The sequence below is a fragment of the Pseudophryne corroboree genome, chromosome 5, assembly GCF_028390025.1.
Source record: "Pseudophryne corroboree isolate aPseCor3 chromosome 5, aPseCor3.hap2, whole genome shotgun sequence".
Taxonomy (NCBI): domain Eukaryota; kingdom Metazoa; phylum Chordata; class Amphibia; order Anura; family Myobatrachidae; genus Pseudophryne; species Pseudophryne corroboree.
The window spans coordinates 603,227,546-603,247,808 of record NC_086448.1 but is presented as its reverse complement, the minus strand read 5'-3'; the positions used below and the strand labels follow the sequence as shown (position 1 = coordinate 603,247,808).

The following is a 20,263-nucleotide window of genomic DNA, read 5'->3' as shown; positions in this document are numbered from 1 at the left end:
ACCACCACCTGTTGAAGATACAATTTGTGAATTGCATTTAACACTATCTCCCCTTCCTGGGGAGAAGCTGGCAGGACCGATTTGAAAAACCGGCGAGGAGGCACCTCTTCGAATTCCAGCTTGTAACCCTGAGAAACAATTTCTATTGCCCAGGGATTCACCTGCGAGTGAACCCAGATGTGGCTGAAAACTCGAAGACGTGGCCTCCACTGGGGCGGACTCCTTTAGCTGAGCCCCAGCGTCATGCGGTGGATTTTGCAGAGGCCGGGGAGGACTTCTGTTCCTGGGAACTAGCTGTATTGTGCAGCTTTTTCCCTCTGCCCTTACCTCTGGCAAGAAAGGACGCACCTCGTACTTTCTTGTTTCTTTGTGATCGAAAGGACTGCATTTGGTAATGTGGTGCTTTCTTAGGCTGTGAGGGAATATAAGGCAAAAAATAAGATTTTAAACCTACCGGTAAATCTATTTCTCCTAGTCCGTAGAGGATGCTGGGGACTCCGTAAGGGCCACGGGGTATAGACGGGCTCCGCAGGAGATAGGGCACCTAAAAAGAACTTTGACTATGGGTGTGCACTGGCTCCTCCCTCTATGCCCCTCCTCCAGACCTCAGTTAGAGAACTGTGCCCAGAGGAGATGGACAATACAAGGCAGGATTTAGCAATCCAAGGGCAAGATTCATACCAGCCCACACCAATCATACAATGTAACCTGGAACATACATAACCAGTTAACAGTATGAACAAACGACAGTAACGGTCCAAGACCGATGTCAATTGTAACATAACCCTTATGTAAGCAACAACTATATACAAGTCTTGCAGAGTTTCCGCACTGGGACGGGCGCCCAGCATCCTCTACGGACTAGGAGAAATAGATTTACCGGTAGGTTTAAAATCTTATTTTCTCTTACGTCCTAGAGGATGCTGGGGACTCCGTAAGGACCACGGGGTTTATACCAAAGCATCCAATCGGGCGGGAGAGTGCGTATGACTCTGCAGCACCAACTGAGCAAACGCTAGGTCCTCATCAGCCAGGGTATCAAACTTGTAGAATTTAGCAAAAGTGTTTGACCCCGACCAAGTCGCCGCTCGGCAAAGTTGTAAAGCTGAGACGCCTCGGGCAGCCGCCCAAGAAGAGCCCACCTTCCTAGTGGAATGGGCCTTAACCGAATTTGGTACCGGCAATCCAGCCGTAGAGTGAGCCTGCTGAATCGTATTACAGATCCAGCGAGCAATAGTCTGCTTCGAAGCAGGAGCGCCAATCTTATTGGCCGCATACAGGATAAACAGAGCCTCTGTTTTCCTAATTCTAGCCGTCCTGGCTACATAAATTTTTAAGGCCCTGACAACGTCCAGGGATCTGGAATCCTCCAGGTCACTTGTAGCCACAGGCACCACAATAGGTTGATTCATATGGAACGAAGAAACCACTTTAGGCAAAAATTGCGGACGTGTCCTCAATTCAGCTCGATCCACATGAAAAATCAAGTAGGGGCTCTTGTGTGACAAAGCCGCCAATTCTGACACTCGCCTTGCTAATGCTAAGGCCAACAACATGACAACCTTCCAGGTAAGAAATTTCAACTCAACCTTGTTAAGCAGTTCAAACCAGTGTGATTTTAGGAACTGCAACACCACGTTCAGGCACAAAAGGAGGCTGGATGTGCAGCACTCCCTTTACAAACGTCTGGACTTCTGGAAGAGAAGCCAATTCCTTCTGAAAGAAAATCGAGAGGGCCGAAATCTGTACCTTAACAGAGCCTAATTTCAGGCCCATATCCACTCCTGTCTGTAGGAAGTGGAGAAGACGACCCAGATGAAAATCTTCCGTAGGTGCATTCTTGGTCTCACACCAAGACACATACTTTCGCCAGATACGGTGATAATGTTTTACCGTCACCTCCTTCCTAGCCTTTATTAAAGTAGGGATGACCTCTTCCGGAATCCCCTTTTCCGCTAGGATTCGGCGTTCAACCGCCATGCCGTCAAACGTAACCGCGGTAAGTCTTGAAATACACAGGGCCCCTGCTGCAACAGGTCTTCCCTCAGAGGAAGAGGCCAGGGATCTCCTGTGAGCATCTCTTGTAGATCCGAGTACCAGGCCCTTCGAGGCCAGTCTGGGACAACGAGTATCGTTCGTACTCTTCTTCGTCTTATGATCCTCAACACTTTTGTGATGAGAGGAAGAGGAGGAAACACGTAGACCGATTTGAACACCCACGGTGTTACCAGAGCGTCCACTGCTATTGCCTGAGGGTCCCGAGACCTGGCGCAGTACCTCTGAAGTTTTTTGTTGAGGCGTGACGCCATTATGTCTATTTGAGGAGTTCCCCAAAGACGTGTTACGTCTGCAAAGACTTCTTGATGAAGTCCCCACTCTCCTGGATGGAGATCGTGTCTGCTGAGGAAGTCTGCTTCCTAGTTGTCCACTCCCGGAATGAAGACAGCTGACAGAGCGCTTACATGATTTTCCGCCCAGCGAAGGATCCTTGTGGCTTCCGCCATCGCGACTCTGCTTTTTGTCTCGCCTTGGCGGTTCACATGAGCCACTGCTGTGACATTGTCTGATTGAATCAGAACCGGTAGGTATCGAAGAAAACTCTCCGCTTGTCGAAGGCCGTTGTAAATGGCCCTGAGTTCCAACACATTGATGTGTAGACAGGACTCCTGGTCTGACCAAAGACCCTGAAAATGTTTTCCCTGTGTGACCGCTCCCCATCCTCGGAGGCTCGCGTCCGTGGTAACCAGGATCCAATCCTGAATTCCGAACCTGCGACCCTCCAGGAGGTGAGCACTTTGCAACCACCACAGGAGGGACACTCTGGTCCCTGGGGACAGAGTTATTTTCCGATGTAAGTGCAGATGGGACCCGGACCACTTGTCCAGAAGGTCCCATTGAAAAGTCCTTGCATGGAACCTGCCGAAGGGAATGGCCTCGTAGGCTGCCACCATTTTCCCCAGAACTCGAGTGCATTGGTGAACTGACACCCTTTTCGGTTTTAGCAGGTCTCTGACCATGTTCTGTATGTCTTGGGCTTTCTCTATTGGGAGGAAGACCTTCATTTGTTCCGTATCCAGTATCATACCTAGGAACGGTAGTCGAGTTGTCGGAATCAACTGTGACTTCGGTAGATTTAGAATCCAACCGTGTTGCTGGAGCACTCTCAACGAGAGCGCCACACTGTTCAGCAATTTCTCCCTTGATCTCGCTTTTATCAGGAGATCGTCCAAGTATGGGATAATTGTGACTCCATGCTTGCGCAGGACCACCATCATTTCCGCCATTATCTTGGTGAAAATCCTCGGGGCCGTGGAGAGTCCAAACGGCGTCTGAAATTGGTAATGACAATCCTGTACAGTGAATCTCAGGTATTCCTGATGGGGGGCATATATGGGGACATGAAGGTACGCATCCTTTATGTCCAGAGACACCATAAACTCCCCCTCCTCCATGTTGGTTATTATCGCTCTGAGAGATTCCATTTTGAATTTGAATCTTTTTATGTACAGGTTTAGGGATTTAAGATTCAAAATAGGTCTGACCGAACCGTCCGGTTTCGGGACCAAATAGGGTTGAATAGTAACCTCTTCCCTGCTGGTGCAGGGGAACCTTGATTATTAATTGCTGTATACACAGCGTTTGAATTGCAGCTAACACTACATCCCTTTCCGATGTGGAAGCTGGTAGGGCCGATTTGAAAAATCGGCGCGGGGGCACCTCCTCGAATTCCAATTTGTAACCCTGGGAAACTATTTCCAACACCCAGGGATTCAGGTCCGAACTGACCCAGGCCTGACTGAAAAGTCGAAGACGTGCCCCCACCGGTGCGGACTCCCTCAGGGGAGCCCCAGCGTCATGCTGTGGTTTTTGGAGTAGCCGGGAAGGACTTTGGTTCCTGGGCACCTGCCGAAGCAGGTGCTCTCTTGCCTCTGCCCTTACCTCTGGCGAGGAAAGAGGATCCCCGACCTCTTTTGGACTTGTGCGACCGAAAGGACTGCATCTGATAGGGTGTTACTTTCTTTTGCTGTTGGGGTATATAAGGTAAACAATTTGATTTACCTGCTGTGGCTGTGGAAACCAGGTCCGTCAGCCCATCCCCAAACAATACATCACCCTTGTAGGGTAGTACTTCCATATGTTTCTTGGAATCCGCATCACCCGTCCATTGGCGAGTCCATAAGGATCTTCTCGCTGAGACAGACATGGCATTGGCCCTAGAAGCTAGCACTCCAATGTCCCTTTGAGCATCCCTCATAAATAAGACTGCGTCTTTAATATGGGCTAGAGTTAGGAATATAGTATCCTTATCCATATTATCAAATTGATCTGTCAGCTCATCTGTCCAAGCTGCAATTGCGCTACACACCCATGCCGACGCAATTGTCGGTCTTAGCACAGCACCCGTATGAGAATAAATACACTTTAAGGTAGTTTCTTGCCTGCGATCTGCAGGGCCCTTAAGGGCTGCTGTGTCAGGAGACGGTAGCGCCACTTTCTTGGACAAGCGCGTCAGGGATTTGTCCACAGTGGGTGGTGCTTCCCAAATCTCCCTGTCCTGCTTAGGGAAAGGGTATGCCATATAAATTCTTTTAGGGATCTGCGGTCTCTTATCCGGAGTCTCCCAAGCTTTTCCTAAGAATTCATTTAATTCATGAGATATGGGAAAGTTAATAATCTGTTTCTTTTCCTTAAACATGTGTACCCTTGTGTCGGGGACAGAGGGTTCATCCACAATATGCAACACATCCCTTATTGCCACAATCATACACTGAATGGTTTTAGTCACCCTAGGGTGCAATTTTACTTTGTCATAGTCGACACTGGAACCAGAATCCGTGTCGGTAGTAGTGTCCTGTGTTAAGGGACGCTTTTGAGACCCCGACGGGCCCTGTGAGTCGGTCCAATCTGAGGATTGACCCCCTGATGTCTCCCCTAAATCAGCCTTATCAAGCTTTTTATGTAAAGATGCCACACTTGCATTCAACATATGCCACATGTCCATCCAATCTGGAGTCGGCACAACCGACGGGGACACACCACTCATTTGCTCCACCTCCTCCTTGGAAAAGCCTTCCGCTTCAGACATGTCGACACCACGTACCGACACCCCACACACACAGGGATTAACCTATAAGGGGACAAAACCCCAACCAGGCCCTTAGGAGAGACAGAGAAAGAGTATGCCAGCACACACCCAGCGCTTAATAACACTGGAAAAATATAACCAGATAGCGCTTTTATATATATATATATATATATATATATATATATATATATATATATAAAATGACCAGATTCCCACTCACTTTGCTCAAAATGCCCCCTCTTTTTTCCAGCCTGAATGTTCAGCAGGGGAGAGACCAGGGAGCCAGCGTTTTCCTCATGCAGCTTCTGTGGAGAAAATGGCGCTGGTTAGTGCTGGGGATCAAGCTCTGCCCACCCGACGGCGGGCTTCGGTCCCGGTGATTTTTTTTTATAGAAAATGGCGGGGGATTGTAGAATTACTGCCCAGCAGCCTAATCTACCTTGTCAGGGCCCAAATGTGAGGTTTATTGCTGCCCAGGGCACCCCCCCTTGCGCCCTGCACCCTTCAGTGCTGCTCTGTGTGTGTGAATGGGAGTAATGGCGCGCAGCTTACCGCTGCGCGCCTTACCTCATGAAGATCTGATGTCTTCTGCCTTCTCATACTCACCCGGCTTCTATCTTCGGCATCTGTGAGGAGGACGGCGGCGCGGCTCCGGGACGAACCCCAGGTGAGACCTGTGTTCCGACTCCCTCTGGAGCTAATGGTGTCCAGTAGCCTTAGAAACAGAGCCCAACTTGACAAGCCAGCTCTGCTTCTCTCTCCTCGGTCCCACGATGCAGGGAGCCTGTTGCCAACAGGACTCCCTGAAAATAAAAAACCTAACAAAATTCTTTTTCCACAGAAAACTCTGGAGAGCTCTCTGCAGTGCACCCATTCTCCTCTGGGCACAAGATCTAACTGAGGTCTGGAGGAGGGGCATAGAGGGAGGAGCCAGTGCACACCCATAGTCAAAGTTCTTTTTAGGTGCCCTATCTCCTGCGGAGCCCGTCTATACCCCCGTGGCCCTTACGTAGTCCCCAGCATCCTCTAGGACGTAAGAGAAAATAAGAATTTACTTACCGATAATTCTATTTCTCGTAGTCCGTAGTGGATGCTGGGAACTCCGTAAGGACCATGGGGAATAGCGGCTCCGCAGGAGACTGGGCACATCTAAAGAAAGCTTTAGGACTATCTGGTGTGCACTGGCTCCTCCCCCTATGACCCTCCTCCAAGCCTCAGTTAGGATACTGTGCCCGGACGAGCGTACACAATAAGGAAGGATTTTGAATCCCGGGTAAGACTCATACCAGCCACACCAATCACACCGTACAACTTGCGATATGAAACCCAGTTAACAGCATGATAACAGAGGAGCCTCTGAACAGATGGCTCACAACAAGAACCCGATTAGTTAACAATAACTATGTACAAGTATTGCAGACAATCCGCACTTGGGATGGGCGCCCAGCATCCACTACGGACTACGAGAAATAGAATTATCGGTAAGTAAATTCTTATTTTCTCTGACGTCCTAGTGGATGCTGGGAACTCCGTAAGGACCATGGGGATTATACCAAAGCTCCCAAACGGGCGGGAGAGTGCGGATGACTCTGCAGCACCGAATGAGAGAACTCCAGGTCCTCCTCAGCCAGGGTATCAAATTCATAGAATTTTGCAAACGTGTTTGCCCCTGACCAAGTAGCTGCTCGGCAAAGTTGTAAAGCCGAGACCCCTCGGGCAGCCGCCCAAGATGAGCCCACCGTCCTTGTGGAATGGGCTTTTATTGATTTAGGCTGCGGTAATCCTACCGCAGAATGCGCCAGCTGAATAGTGCTACAAATCCAGCGCGCAATAGACTGCTTAGAAGCAGGAGCACCCAGCTTGTTGGGTGCCATCAGGATAAACAGCGAGTCAGTTTTCCTGACTCCAGCCGTCCTGGAAAAATAAAATTTTCAGGGCCCTGACTACGTCCAGCAACTTGGAATCCTCCAAGTCCCCAGTAGCCGCAGGCACCACAATAGGTTGGTTCAAGTGAAAACCTGAGACCACCTTCGGGAGAAACTGAGGACGAGTCCTCAACTCTGCCCTATCCATATAGAAAATCAGATAAGGCCTTTTACATGACAAAGCCGCCAATTCTGACACTCGCCTGGCCAAGGCCAAGGCCAACAGCATGACCACTTTCCACGCGAGATACTTTAGCTCCATGGTTTTAAGTGGCTCAACCAATGCGACTTTAGGAAATCCAACACCACGTTGAGATCCAAAAAGTGCCACAGGAGGCACAAAAGGAGGCTGAATATGTAGTACTCCTTTAACCAAAGTCTGAACTTCAGGCAGTGAAGCCAGTTCTTTCTGGAAGAAAATCGACAGAGCCGAAATCTGGACATTGATGGACCCCAATTTGAGGCCCAAACGTCACCCCTGCTTGCAGGAAGTGCAGGAATCGACATAGTTGAAATTCCTCCGTCGGGGCCTTCATGGCCTCTCACCAAGCAACAAATTTTCGCCAAACGCGGCGATAATGTCTTGCGGTGACATCCTTCCTGGCTATGATCAGGGTAGGGATGACTTCCTTCGAAATACCCTTTTCCTTTAGGATCCGGTGTTCTACCGTCATGCCGTCAAACGCAGCCGCGGTAAGTCTTGGAACAGACAGGGTCCCTGCTGCAGCAGATCTTGTCTGAGCGGCAGAGGCCAAGGGTCCTCTGCCAGCATCTCTTGAAGTTCCGGGTACCAAGCTCTTCATGGCCAATCCGGAACCCCGAGTATGGTTTTCACTCCTCGCCTTCTTATTATTCTCAGTACCTTGGGTATGAGAGGTAGAGGAGGAGACACATAAACCGACTGGTACACCCACGGTGTCACTAGAGCGTCCCCAGCGATCGCCTGAGGGTCCCTTGACCTGGCGCAATATCTTTTCAACTTCTTGTTGAGGCAGGACGCCATCATGTCCACCCGTGGTCATTCCCAACGGTTTACCCGCATTTGGAAAACTTCTGGATGAAGTCCCCATTCTCCTGGGTGTAGGTCGCCCATCGGAGAATCCTTGTGGCTTCTGCCATCGCCATCCTGCTTCTTGTGCAGCCCTGTCTGTTTACATGGGCGACCGCCGTGATGTCGTCTGATTGGATCAGTACCGGCTGGTTCTGAAGCAGGGGCCTTGCTTGGCTTAGGGCATTGTAAATGGCCCTTAGCTGCAGAATATTTATGTGAAGCGAAATCTCCTTGGAATTTTCTTCCCTGTGTGACTGCACTTCAGCCCCGAAGGCTGGCATCCGTGGTCACCAGGACCCAGTCCTGTATTCCGAATCTGCGGCCCTCTAGTAGATGAGCCCTCTGCAGCCACCACAGCAGCGACACCCTGTTTCTTGCTGACAAGGTTATCCGCTGTTGTATCTGTAGATGGGACCCGGACCATTAGTCCCACAGGTCCCACTGGAACGTCCTTGCGTGGAGTCTTCTGAATGGAATTATGCTTCGTACGAAGCTACCATTTTCCCCAGGACTCGTGTGCATTGATGTACCGACACCTGTCCTGGTTTTAGGATGTCTCTGACTAGAGATGACAACTCCTCTGCTTTTTCCACTGGAAGAAACACTCTTTTCTGGTCTGCGTTCAGAAACATTCCCAGGAACAGAAGACGTGTCGTCGGGACCAGCTGTGACTTTGGAATATTGAGAATCCAGTCGTGCTGTTGTAGCACTTCCCGAGAGAGTGCTACCCCCACTACCAACTGTTCTTTGGACCTCGCCTTTATCAGGAGATCGTCCAAGTACGGGATAATAAAAACTTCCTTCTTGCGAAGGAGTATCATCACTTCGGCCATTACCTAGGTAAAGACCTTCGGTGCCGTGGACAACTCCAACGGCCGCGTCTGGAACTGATAGTGACAGTCCTGTACCACATATTTGAGGTACTCCTGGTGAGGGGGGTAAATGGGGACATGCAGGTACGCATCCTTGATGTCCAGGGAGACCCTGTAATCCCCCTCGTCCAGGCTCGTAATAACCGCCCTGAGCGATTCCATCTTGAACTTGAATCTTCTGATATAAAAGTTCAAGTATTTTAATTTCAAGATGGGTCTCACCGAACCGTTGCGGTACCACAACCACTGTGGAATAGTAACCCCTTCCTTGCTGAAGGAGGGGCACCTTGACAATCACTTGTTGTGATTATAGTGTTGAATATCCACCAACACCGTCTCCCTGGCAGAGGGAGGTGCCGGTAAGGCAGATTTTAGGAAACGGCGGGGGGAAGAACGTCTCGAACTCCAGCCTGTACCCCTGAGATACTACTTGAAGGACCCAGGGATCCATGTGAAAGAGCCCACTGTCCGCTGAAATATCTGAGACGGGCCCCCACCGTACCCGGGTCCGCCTGAGCAGCCCCAGCACCATGCTGTGGACCTACCGGACGCAAGGAGGACTTCTGCTCTTGGGAACTAGCTGTGTGTTGCAGCTTTTTCCTCTACCTTTGCCTCTCGGCAGAAAGGATGAGCCTCTAGCCCTCTTGCTTTTCTGGGGCCGAAAGGACTGTACTTGATGATACGGTGCTTTCTTTTGTTGTGGGGTAGCCTGTGGCAAAAAAATCAATTTCCCAGCAGTAGCTGTGGAAACGAGGTCTGAAAAAACTATCCCCAAACAGTTTTACCCCCTTATAGGGCAACTTCCATGTGCCGATTCGAGTCGGCATCGCCTGACCATTGCCAAGTCCATAACCCCCGTCTGGCGGCAATGCCCTAGCGTGTGACCATATCTTATAGGGTAACCTCCTGCTTTCTATCAGCAGGTTCCTTCAGGGCGGCCGTACCCGGAGACGGTAGTGCCACCTTTTCTGATAAGCGTGTAAGCGCTGTATCTACCCTATGGGGTGTTTCCCCGCGTGACCTATCCTCTGGCGGGAAAGGGTACGCTGCCAATAACCGTTGTAGAAATTATCAATTTCTTACCGGGGGAAGACCACTCTTCCTCACACACCTCATTTAATTTCTCAGATGCAGGAAAAACTACTAATAGTTTTCTCTCACCAAACACAATACCCTTTTATGTGGTACCTGGGGTATAATCATAAATGTGTAATACATTTTTCATTGCCTCAATCCTGTAACGGGTGGACCTATTTGGAGGGTACACCAGTCTCATCGATGTCGACACTGGAGTCAGTATCCGTGTCGACATCTGTGTCTGTTATCTGAGGTAGCGGGCGATTTTAGAGCCCCCCATGACATTTGAGACGCTGGAACAGGCACAAGCTGAGTAGCCGGCTGTTCCGTGTCGTCGACCTTTTGTGTAAGGAGTTGACACTTTCACGTAATCCTTCTATAAGTTCAACCACACCGGTGTCGACCCCGCAGGGGGTGACAACATATTTACAGGCATTCGCTCCGCCTCCACCTCATTATCCTCCACATACCTGTCGACACAGCCGTACCGACACACAGCACACACACAGGGAATGCTCTGATAGAGGACAGGACCCCACAAAGCCCTTTGGGGAGACAGAGGGAGAGTATGCCAGCACACACCAGGGCGCTATATATCACAGGGATAGCACATATAAAAAAGTGTTTTCCCTTATAGCTGCATATATATTGTATACTGCGCCTAAATTGTGCCCCCCCCCTCTCTTTTTAACCCTTTCTGTAGTGTATTAACTGCAGGGGAGAGCCAGAGAGCTTCCCTCCAACGGAGCTGTGAGGGAAAAATGGCGCCAGTGTGCTGAAGGAGATAGCTCCGCCCCTTTTTCGCAGACTTTTCTCCCGCATTTTTATGGATTCTGGCAGGGGTTAATGTACATCCATATAGCCCTGGGGGTTATATGTGATGTATTTTTGCCAGCCAAGGTGTTAATATTGCTGCTCAGGGCGCCCCCCCCCCCCCCCAGCGCCCTGCACCCATCAGTGACCGCAGTGTGAGGTGTGCATGAGGAGCAATGGCGCACAGCTGCAGTGCTGTGCGCTACCTTGATGAAGACTGATGTCTTCTGCCGCCGATTTTCCGGACATCTTCTTGCTTCTGGCTCTGTAAGGGGGCCGGCGGCGTGGCTCTGGGACCGGACTCCGAGGCTGGGCCTGTGTTCGATCCCTCTGGAGCTAATGGTGTCCAGTAGCCTAAGAAGCCCAAGGTGGCTGCAAGCAGGCAGGTTCGCTTCTTCTCCCCTTAGTCCCTCGATGCAGTGAGCCTGTTACCAGCAGGTCTCACTGAAAATAAAAAACCTAAAACTAACTTTTATCTAAGAAGCTCAGGAGAGCCCCCTAGATTGCACCCTGCTCGGTCGGGCACAAAAATCTAACTGAGGCTTGGAGGAGGGTCATAGGGGGAGGAGCCAGTGCACACCAGATAGTCCTAAAGCTTTCTTTAGATGTGCCCAGTCTCCTGCGGAGCCGCTATTCCCCATGGTCCTTACGGAGTTCCCAGCATCCACTAGGACGTCAGAGAAATTAGATTTACCAGCTGTAGCTGTGGAGACCAGGTCCGAGAGACCTTCCCCAAACAATTCCTCACCCTTGTAAGGTAAAACCTCCATATGCCTCTTTGAGTCGGCATCACCTGTCCATTGCCGGGTCCATAGGACTCGTCTAGCAGACATCGACATAGCGTCTTTGAGCATCTCTCATATTAATGTTAGCAAAAGAAAAAGAGAGACTCTGTGTTGGGGCACGCTTGAAAAACTAAAACTTAACTTTTAATTATAGCATGATAAAATTTATGGTACACAGTTCAACACACATATAGTTTATAACATTTAAGGAGAAAAAATATAATAATAAATAATTCTCACTTTAAGAAGTAATAATTTTGGAGTAATAATTTTCCAAATGATATTATTATTTGTGGTGACAGTGACACCTGAGATGAAAATATTAAGAAATCTGTTTCTGCATAGGAGAAAATTCTTCCAATGCCTGTTATAATGGTGTGTCCTGGTAACGATTAATCTGCTATTTCAAAATCTAGAAATTTATGAGTCAAAAATAGCAATATGCCAAAGAACTCTAGATGAGTGTATGATCAGAAGGAAAATTCTATAAGAAGGAGGAAAATTAGGAATGAAAAGTGGTAATGGTCAAAGGTTGCTCCACCACCTCTACTTTTCACACAGAGATATCACATAGATTTTCACAATCTATGTGATATTACTGCCATATCTCACTGGCTACGCCCAATCTCGTCTGATCTTGGAAGCTAAGCAGTGATTAGCCTGATCAGTACCTGGATGGGAGACTTCCAGGGAATATTAGGAGCAGTAATAAATATCTCTGTGTGAAAAGTAGAGGTGGTGGAGCAACCTTTGACCATTACCACTTTTCATTCCTAATTTTCCTCCTTCTTATAGAATTTTCCTTCTGATCATACACTCATCTAGAGTTCTTTGGCATATTGCTATTTTTGACTCATAAATTTCTAGATTTTGAAATAGCAGATTAATCGTTACCAGGACACACCATTATAACAGGCATTGGAAGAATTTTCTCCTATGCAGAAACAGATTTCTTAATATTTTCATCTCAGGTGTCACTGTCACCACAAATAATAATATCATTTGGAAAATTATTACTCCAAAATTATTACTTCTTAAAGTGAGAATTATTTATTATTATATTTTTTCTCCTTAAATGTTATAAACTATATGTGTGTTGAACTGTGTACCATAAATTTTATCATGCTATAATTAAAAGTTAAGTTTTAGTTTTTCAAGCGTGCCCCAACACAGAGTCTCTCTTTTTCTTTTGCTAACATTAACATGTACTATTGACTCTGGGTGCACCACCAACCACAGTAACTCCTTAAAGACCTATACAGGCATTTCGCATGCATATGCACTGTTGGTTTACAAGGTACAAATTTCATAAAAGCCCATTACACAAAAAAATTCTTTTAGGGTCCTGTGCGGCACCAAACTGTCCTTTTCCTAGCATCTCTCATATATAAGACAGCATCTTTTATATGCTCTAGGGTCAATAAAATGGTATCCTTATCTAGGGTCTCAATTTCCGCTAATAAGTTATCTGTCCATGCTGCTACAGTGCTACAAACCCAGGCCGACGCAATTGCCGGTCTGAGTAAGGTACCAGAATGTGTGTAAATGGACTTCAAGGTAATCTCCTGCTTGCGGTCAGCAGGATCCCTGAGGGTAGCCGTATCTTGGGATGGCCGCGCTATCTTTTTGGATAAGCGTGTCAATGCTTTGTCCACCCTACGAGAGGATTCCCACCGTATCCTGTCTGTTGGCGGGAAAGGATACGCCATAAGAATCCTTTTGGGAATCTGCAGTTTTTTGTCTGGAGATTCCCAAGCTTTTTCACATAATTCGTTCAACTCATGTGAGGGGGGAAAGGTTACCTCAGGTTTCTTTCCCTTATACATGTGTACCCTCGTGTCAGGGACAGGGGGTTCCTCTGTGATATGCAAAACATCTTTTATTGCAATAATCATATATCGAATACATTTAGCCAATTTTGGCTGTAATTTTGCATCATCGTAGTCGGCACTGGAGTCAGAATCCGTGTCGGTATCTGTGTCTATTATTTGGGATAGTGGGCGCTTTTGAGACCCCAAAGGTCCCTGCGACATAGGGACAGACATGGGTTGACTCCCTGGCTGTACCCTAGCTTCAGCTTTGTCTAATCTTTTGTGCAATAAATTTACATTAGCACTTAAAACATTCCACATATCCAGTCAGGTGTCGGCGTTGTCGACGGAGACACCACATTCACTTGCTCCCCGTCCTCTCTAGGAGAGCCTTTTACCTCAGACATGTCGACACACGCGTACCGACACACCACACACTCAGGGAATCCTCTTATCTGAAGAAAGTTCCCCCACAAGGCCCTTTGGAAAGACAGAGAGAGAGTATGCCAGCACACACCCCAGCGCTATATGACCCAGGAAAAAACACAATAAATATATGTTTACCCAGTAGCGCTGTTTATATGTATATATGCACCTAATTATGTGCCCCCCCTCTTCTTTAAAACCCTCTTTCACTGTGGTATAAGCAGGGGAGAGTCCGGGGAGCTTCCTCTCAGCTGTGCTGTGGAGAAAATGGTGCTGGTGAGTGCTGAGGGAAAAGCCCCGCCCCCTCGGCGGCGGGCTTCTGTCCCGCTCAAATACACTAAAATTGGCGGGGGCTCTTATATGTATACAGTGGCCAGTTGTATATATATATATATATATATATATATATATTTGCCAAAGAGAGGTTCATATGCTGCCCAGGGCGCCCCCCCTGCGCCCTGCACCCTTACAGTGACTGCCGTGTGTGAGGCGTATGGGAGCAATGGCGCACAGCGTTACTGCTGTGCGTTACCTCAGTGAAGATCATGAAGTCTTCTGCCGCCTCTGAAGTCTTCTTTTCTTCTCATACTCACCCGGCTTCTATCTTCCGGCTCTGCGAGGAGGACAGCGGTGCGGCTCTGGGACGGACGGCGAGGGTGAGACCTGCGTGCCGATCCCTCTGGAGCTAATGGTGTCCAGTAGCCTAAGAAGCAGAGCCTTTCAACTCACAGAAGTAGGTCTGCTTCTCTCCCCTCAGTCCCTCGATGCAGGGAGTCTGTTGCCAGCAGGCTCCCTGAAAATAAAAAACCTAACAAATATACTTTCTGTCAGGAAACTCAGGAGAGCTCCCTGAAATGCACCCAGTCTCCACTGGGCACAGTAGTAAACTGAGGTCTGGAGGAGGGGCATAGAGGGAGGAGCCAGTGCACACCCAGACTTAAAGTCTTTCTTAAAGTGCCCATGTCTCCTGCGGAGCCCATCTATCCCCATGGTCCTTACGGAGTCCCCAGCATCCTCTAGGACGTAAGAGAAATGTGACTGATCTCTGGGGTGCCGGCATTGTGATCCATGTTGGGATCCCGGTGTCAGTCTTCTGACCAGTGTCGGGATTCCATCGTCTGTATATACACTGACCGGTTCTCCCCTCAGGACACGTATCACAGAAACAACCAGTCTGAGATCTTTATAGCAGGTGCTTGTCAGAAACGACCAGTAAACAGATGAAAGGGTTATAGTCTAGCTATACATAATTTTATGGAGCTCAGGACATATAAACTGCACAGACTATCTCCCAGCCGCACTGTCCTGCGTATTATACACCATGATGCATATTAGTGCTCATTACATCATATCTCATAGAAGCCATAACATGTGGATCTGCGCATGAGATTGGGACTCTTAAGAAATATGCACTGTATCCGTAAATCACAGACACCAGCTGTGTCCAAATCCCTGGGCCAGTCCCAGGTTTAAAGATATGATTCGTTTTCTTATTGAAACTGGTGTTGTATCAAATCATTTCAGGACCACTTTTATTCACAGTGCAATTATGAAAGAAAAAGGATAAGCACATGAGGGAAGAGGGCCCTACTGGTGAGAGTTTACATTCTAAAGGGAAGGGGCAGACAGACAGGGGTGACACAGATGGGGTACATAGAGAGCGTGGAACAGAGTGTTAGGATGAGATTTGGCTGGGTTTGGTGAAGAAGTGGGTCTTTTATAATTCGGACTGGCACATGTTTACATGTGAGATGTATTACTTTGGATAGTGAGGTGTTTAAGAGGGACTTTGAAGTAATACAGAACAGACTGTAGGAACATGATTACCCAGTTTCTAATTTTCCCAACCAGAGTAGGAGAATTTAATTGGGTTTCAAAAAGGACAAAAAATAACTTCTTTTGTGACAGATCAGATCACTAATGCTCCATACAAATGGGAAAAGGTTTTATCTCTCACAGGCACTTCCCTTTCATTATAGAGCTCTGAAGGGCTTTATCAATTCCCAGATTAAGACATTTCAATGGAAACAGCCTCATTACCAAGGCTGAGAAACCGGTCAAGCAGTGCCCTGTTTTCACGATTTCTTGACCCTGCACCCAGAGCCACAGCACAGGCTTTCAGCGCTCCGTACTGACAGCCGGCGTCAGTGCAGCAGCGTGAGCGGACCAGTGGATACAGGCGGTTCCCAGTCATCACATACGGATGCGGCTAGCTCCGTCATTCCAGCTTCTGACAGACATCTGCTAACCACGGCTCCATTCAACTTAAAGTACATCACTCCTGCATAGGAGATTTCTAACCCCGATACAGCAATTCACCTGTATTCATCTTTAAACGACAGGTGAGGGGTATCTTAACATATGGAACTGCTGGAGCAGGAATCTGCTTAAATTGAACTGTCCTGGAAATGCTTGCCACATTGTAATTTCTATCACAAAGAGTCTGATTCAAGCCCATTGTGGAACTAAAAAAGACTGGTGCAGTGTTGTCTCTAATTGGACAGTCTTATTAATATAGACTTTTTATTTTTTTTATTTTTTCATTTTTTACTCATTTTAATTTTTGAAAAGCGCTTTTCCACCTGGTTATATATTCACAGCTGTTCAGTTATTATTGGATACATTGAAATCCGTTATTAATGCATGTGACCTTTTTAATTGCTTAATACATGTTTATTGCTGGGGGGATACTGCGATTAATATTTGTGGTATGTCAATACATATGTGATCTATTGAATAAATCAAATAATTACACCTTTTTCTTTATGGATGGCGCTTCTTTAAACATCCCCCTTTTTTTCTTATTTAATACAAATATCCATGTCACAGAAGCATTTGAAGTAGCATGGGAACAGGATTTATGAGTTTCCCTTGATCAGAAGGGATGGTCTCTTTGTTAGTAGAGCATTGTCAAAACCTCAATTAACATCGCCATTAAAGAAAATGCACATAAAAACACACCAGAAGATATAAGGTTGCCTCCAAATTTTGCAGCACCTACCCCCAATCCTACGATTTGTGCTGCAGAAACTGTGCTAGTACTTGGACATTTAAGCACATCTTAGGTGTTCATCTGTATACATGCTTTGGGAGCCTTGCCACTTTGCAACAGCGGTGGGTGGATGAGCAAGTCTCCCGATTATGGCCCTCATTCCGAGTTGTTCGCTAGCAAGCTGCTTTTAGCAGCTTTGCACACGCTAAGCCGCCGCCTACTGGGAGTGAATCTTAGCTTATCAAAATTGCGAACGAAAGATTAGCAAAATTGCGAATAGACACTTCTTAGCAGTTTCTGAGTAGCTCCACACTTACTCGGCATCTGCGATCAGTTCAGTGCTTGTCGTTCCTGGTTTGACGTCACAAACACACCCAGCGTTTGCCCAGACACTCCTCTGTTTCTCCAGCCACTCCCGCGTTTTTCCCAGAAACTGTAGCGTTTTTTCGCACACACCCATAAAACGGCCAGTTTCCGCCCAGAAACACCCACTTCCTGTCAATCACATTACGATCACCAGAACGGAGAAAAAAACTTGTAATGCCGTGAGTAAAATACCTAACTGCATAGCAAATTTACTTGGCGCAGTCGCACTGCGGACATTGCGCATGCGCATTAGTGACTAATCGCTCCGTTGCGAGAAAAAAATAAGATTTTACTCACCGGTAAATCTATTTCTCGTAGTCCGTAGTGGATGCTGGGACTCCGTAAGGACCATGGGGAATAGCGGCACCGCAGGAGACTGGGCACAACTAAAAGAAAGGTTTAGGACTACCTGGTGTGCACTGGCTCCTCCCTCTATGACCTTCCTCCAGACCTTAGTTAGGATACTGTGCCCGGAAGAGCTGACACAACAAGGAAGGATTTTGAATCCCGGGTAAGACTCATACCAGCCACACCAATCACACCGTATAACTCGTGATACTATACCCAGTTAACAGTATGAACAATAACTGAGCCTCTCAACAGATGGCTCAACAATAACCCTTTAGTTAAACAATAACTATATACAAGTATTGCAGACAATCCGCACTTGGGATGGGCGCCCAGCATCCCCTACGGACTACGCGAAATAGATTTACCAGTGAGTAAAATCTTATTTTCTCTGACGTCCTAAGTGGATGCTGGGAATCCGTAAGGACCATGGGGATTATACCAAAGCTCCCAAACGGGCGGGAGAGTGCGGATGACTCTGCAGCACCGAATGGGCAAACTCTAGGTCCTCCTCAGCCAGGGTGTCAAACTTGTAGAATTTAGCAAATGTGTTTGACCCCGACCAAGTAGCTGCTCGGCAAAGTTGTAGAGCCGAGACCCCTCGGGCAGCCGCCCAAGAAGAGCCCACCTTCCTCGTGGAATGGGCTTTTACTGATTTAGGATGCGGCAGTCCAGCCGCAGAATGTGCAAGCTGAATCGCACTACAGATCCAGCGAGCAATAGTCTGCTTTGAAGCAGGAGCACCCAGCTTGTTGGGTGCATACAGGATAAACAACGAGTCAGTTTTCCTGACTCTAGCTGTCCTGGAAACATAAATTCTCAGGGCCCTGACTACGTCCAACAACTTGGAAGCCTCCAAGTCTTCAGTAGCCGCAGGCACCACGATAGGTTGGTTCAAATGAAAAGCTGATACCACCTTAGGGAGAAACTGGGGACGAGTCCTCAATTCTGCCCTATCCATATGAAAAATCAGATAAGGGCTTTTACATGACAAAGCCGCCAATTCTGACACACGCCTGGCCGAAGCCAAGGCCAACAGCATGACCACTTTCCACGTGAGATATTTTAATTCCACGGTTTTAAGTGGCTCAAACCAATGTGACTTTAGGAAATCCAACACCACGTTGAGATCCCAAGGTGCCACTGGAGGCACAAAAGGGGGCTGAATATGCAGCACTCCCTTAACAAAAGTCTGAACTTCAGGTAGTGAAGCCAGTTCTCTCTGGAAGAAAATCGATAGAGCCGAAATCCGGACCTTAATGGAACCCAATTTTAGGCCCATAGTCACCCCTGACTGTAGGAAGTGCAGAAAACGGCCCAGCTGAAATTCCTCCGTTGGGGCCTTCCTGGCCTCACACCACGCAACATATTTTCGCCAAATGCGGTGATAATGGTTTGCGGTCACTTCTTTCCTAGCTTTAATCAGCGTAGGATTGACTTCCTCCGGAATGCCCTTTACCTTCAGGATCCGGTGTTCAACCGCCATGCCGTCAAAGGCAGCCGCAGTAAGTCTTGGAACAGACAGGGCCCCTGCTGCAGCAGGTCCTGTCTGAGCGGCAGAGGCCATGGGTCCTCTGAGATCATTTCTTGAAGTTCCGGGTACCAAGCTCTTCTTGGCCAATCCATAACAATGAGTATAGTTCTTACTCCTCTTCTTCTTATTATCCTCAGTACCTTGGGTATGAGAGGAAGAGGAGGGAACACATAAACCGACCGGTACACCCACGGTGTCACTAGAGCATCCACAGCTATCGCCTGAGGGTCTCTTGACCTGGCGAAATCTCTTTCTAGTTTTTTGTTTAGGCGGGACGCCATCATGTCCACCTGTGGCCTTTCCCAACGGTTTACAATCAGTTGGAAGACTTCTGGATGAAGTCCCCACTCTCCCGGGTGGAGGTCGTGCCTGCTGAGGAAGTCTGCTTCCCAGTTGTCCACTCCCGGAATGAACACTGCTGACAGTGCTAACACGTGATTTTCCGCCCATCGGAGAATCCTTGTGGCTTCTGCCATTGCCGTCCTGCTTCTTGTGCCGCCCTGTCGGTTTACATGGGTGACTGCCGTGATGTTGTCTGACTGGATCAGTACCGGCTGGTTTTGAAGCAGGGGTTTTGCCTGACTTAGGGCATTGTAAATGGCCCTCAGTTCCAGAATATTTATGTGTAGGGAAGTCTCCTGACTTGACCATAGTCCTTGGAAGTTTCTTCCCTGTGTGACTGCCCCCCAGCCTCGAGGGCTGGCATCCGTGGTCACCAGGACCCAGTCCTGTATGCCGAATCTGCGGCCCTCTTGAAGATGAGCACTTTGCAGCCACCACAGCAGAGACACCCTGGTCCTTGGAGACAGGGTTATCAGCCGATGCATCTGAAGATGCGATCCGGACCACTTGTCCAACAGATCCCACTGAAAGATCCTTGCATGGAACCTGCCGAATGGAATTGCTTCGTAGGAAGCTACCATTTTTCCCAGGACTCGCGTGCAGTGATGCACCGACACCTGTTTTGGTTTCAGGAGGCCTCTGACTAGAGATGACAGCTCCTTGGCTTTCTCCTCCGGGAGAAACACTTTTTTCTGTTCTGTGTCCAGAACCATCCCCAGGAACAGTAGACGTGTCGTAGGGACCAGCTGTGACTTTGGAATATTTAGAATCCAACCGTGCTGTTGTAGCACCTCCCGAGATAGTGCTACCCCGACCAACAACTGCTCCCTGGACC

At 48.1% G+C, this 20,263-nt stretch overlaps 1 protein-coding gene and 1 pseudogene across 5 annotated transcripts in view; one reads left to right on the top strand and one right to left on the bottom strand.

Moving 5' to 3' along the window:
- The window catches only part of SPIRE1 (spire type actin nucleation factor 1), a 524,996-nt gene that overhangs the window by 163,825 nt on the left and 340,908 nt on the right, over positions 1 to 20,263 (bottom strand). The gene's annotated exons all lie outside the window — the stretch shown is intronic.
- On the top strand, positions 12,203 to 12,321 carry LOC134931524 (5S ribosomal RNA; annotated as a pseudogene).